The sequence below is a fragment of the Montipora foliosa genome, chromosome 1, assembly GCF_036669935.1.
Source record: "Montipora foliosa isolate CH-2021 chromosome 1, ASM3666993v2, whole genome shotgun sequence".
Taxonomy (NCBI): Eukaryota; Metazoa; Cnidaria; class Anthozoa; order Scleractinia; family Acroporidae; genus Montipora; species Montipora foliosa.
Genome location: NC_090869.1, coordinates 40,173,242 through 40,176,382, shown reverse-complemented (window position 1 = coordinate 40,176,382; position 3,141 = coordinate 40,173,242). Strand labels below are relative to the sequence as shown.

Genomic DNA, 3,141 nt, shown 5'->3' with positions numbered 1-3,141 from the left:
AAAAGAAAAAGGATAGAGTTTAAGGGAATCGAGAAATGACTATTTGAAGGGGTCTATAGCAACGGTTTGGTAGTTAAAGAGCCACCCCCTTAACGAGATGACAACTCTTGTTAGTGTACTATGCAAATAAATTAACTTAGCTTAATGATCACCGAATTGCAAAACGAGAGGTAAGGCTAGTAGCTTTTCCCATAAGGAGAGTCGTCATGAAAGGACATAGTAATTAACTGATCTTCTTGTACTTCAGTCTTATGACATTTTCAGGAATCTCGTGAACTATTTGAACAATAGTATCGGAACACTTGGAACGAATTCTACGTTGCCGCACACAGTGGAAAACCTTCTTCTTGGTGTTGGTAAAATATTAAGGATAACTTCGCGGGATGCTCATGTTCAGAATCAGAGCCCGGCGACTCGAGAAAAGGTATTTTTAACCTTCTGAGAATTTCAATTTATTTAACTTGGGTCAGGAAGGAAACGGATCGATTAGTACTAATAATAATAATAATAATAATAATAATAATAATAATAATAATAATGGTCTTTATTAAATAAAACATTCAAACAAACGTGAAAACTTTAAAAATAAAAATAAATTAAATAATGATATTTATTCAATAAAGATAATATATCAATGTCATGCAGAGAATAACCAACGATTTACAAATGCGATTTACAAATGTAGCGCTCTGTATTGACTCTTGGTAGTAAATAGTTATGTTCTCTTTCACGAAGTAGGCGAGTCCTTTTAGTCGGTAGAAGGTCATGCAGGATGGTCATTTCCTATGTCTTTGATAGATTTAACGACATTCTGTTATTAGCTGCCCAGTCTTTAAGAACGTTAGGCAATTATCGCGCTTTTATTATAGCCAGCATGAAGAGGCTGTGGACCTCCGATCCATGACCCTCTCCAGTAGTCCCCGGTACTTGGATCACGTCCATGGTCCACCCCTTTAGTTCACCGGATGTTTTTTTTTTTTTTTTTTAAGGCAATGAAGTGCTGGAGTAGGCAAATCAAGGACAAATATTCCGATATCCTTGTGTTGGGTTCATCGACTTTGCCTGTACTTAGCCTGCAAGCAGGTTCTCTCTTTGCGGTGGGAGAGAGAAGAGAGAGCCTGGAGGCGGGGAGGTCGAGTGGTTAGAGCAAATCAAATCAAATCCCGTTCTAACTTCTGGTTTGGATTTGTTTCCGGTGGTCCCGGATTCAACTCTACGTACCACGCTTTGTAAATATCCAACTGGTCGCCTCCTGCTAGTTGGGGCTCTTAATCATGTTTCTGTTAAGTTTGAATTGTTTCTTTCAGATTCTTAAAAAGTGGGGTACCTGTAAACTAGCTGGATAGCTAAGTGCACTTCCACTATAAACAAAGCGTTGTTTTATATGGCTCTCCGGAACCATTGTGAATTGTCGGCTCGGCTTGCTTCACTTCGCTTGCTTGGCCTTTTCTGCTTTGAAGCTCGTGAGGTCGACCTTTGGAAAGTCTACGAGCTGGCCTTATGCCTTTTCTGGCACGTTATCGGAAGCCTTTCCCTCATACTTTCTACCCAAATTAAAAACTGATAAATAGTATTTACTCAACAAACAACCTAGAATCGTGCCTGATGTGACAAGTGAACCTACATTGGTGTACAAAATTTGCTGTTAGGAGATAAGTTGAATTAAAAACGTGAATGTTTGTATTGTTTTAGTGGGACGTCTAATCATTGTGTTTTATTTTTTGTTCACTTAGGGCATCACTATGACAAGGGAACTCCTCTTGCTGAAAGATCGAATGATAAGAGGAATTAGAAATTCATTGAAATCTTCCCCAGGCAACAAAACATTTTATACTACATATATGAGCATTGAAGTGGTGTCTGTAAGGAGAAATTTACTTCACAGCTTGATGCTGGGCGACAATCGAACCGGTTCCTTTCGAATCCCGGATCTAAGCAACGTTTTGAAGAAAAATGCGAATAACAACGAAATTGTGTTCTTTGAGGTATTGTCATAGTTATTGTTAGTGTGAATAATTGATTGAGTTGGTGAAGGATACACAGTGATAAATAATTGTGAAAGCATTCTTCAATTTGAGTCAATTTATTCACTCTGAAACTCCGTTCCTTAGAACTTCTTGCCCCTCGTTTGGAAATGTGATCTTTGAGCTTTTTTAAATAAATATTTCTTGAGACTGTTGATTATCGGCATTTTCAGATGTGGAGCACACCCTTTAACCCCTTCACCTGGAACAAAAGTAGCGAATGGGTTACCACAAATGTGGCAAGTTTGGACATTAGAGACAAAGAGGAAGATATCATAACCATATCTGGCCTGTCACCGGGTATAACCATCCTACTTCCATGGCAACCAATTACTTACCATTCCAGTAATCTGTCCTTTGTAAGACTGGGATCGTCAAGACGTCACAGTATAAGTGTTCAGCACGGTCATTCAGTTGTTGAGATCTCGATTGTATCTTACGGTGATGACTTTGTTATTCCATACGTTCGGGTGTCACCTCCTGTAGAGTTGTCAACACAGTTTGGCCCGCCAGAGTGTAAACTTGTGCAAGGGAAATGGCTTCACAGCGGAAACATCACTTGCGTCGGGAAAACAAATTTGACAATAAATTTTAAAACACTCCTTCCTGGAAACTACCATCTTGACATAGACTTCATAAGAAAAGGGACTAATATAAACGAGGATGAACAGGGAACTGATAAATGTATCAAGATAAAAGAACCGCCAAAACAAGAATCACAAGGGATCAACTACACGTTTACTATTTCAGAGGTCGCCTGTTTCTTTTGGAATTCAAGTGAATTGTACTGGAACACCAGTGGATGCACGGTAAAGACACATTACTATTGTATTTGTACGAACTGAAACACACCGGTCATTAAAAGCTGGGTAACTCATTGTCTTCGCATTTTTCATTCAAACGCCTGTTTCCTCGAGCGCTTTCCATTCATTTGACATTCATTTCGCTCTTCGCTGTGAAGGAAGGTTAGATACGCTTTGACTTTGTATAAATACGTAGAGGACCCTACGATACTAATATCAGAGAAAAATATGAAGTGTGAGTGACTTAAATGTTATGTAGAATCTGAATTTAGACAGTAAAGGGATTAACCCGGGGGGGGGGATTAATTTTGAAA

At 38.9% G+C, this 3,141-nt stretch overlaps 1 long non-coding RNA gene across 1 annotated transcript; it reads left to right on the top strand.

Moving 5' to 3' along the window:
- Positions 1-259: 259 nt before the first annotated feature.
- Positions 260-2,288, top strand: LOC137977662 (uncharacterized). The gene is made up of 3 exons (XR_011117856.1): positions 260-424; positions 1,734-1,985; positions 2,198-2,288. It is a non-coding gene; the product is annotated as an uncharacterized lncRNA (long non-coding RNA).
- The last annotated feature ends 853 nt before the right edge of the window (positions 2,289-3,141 follow it).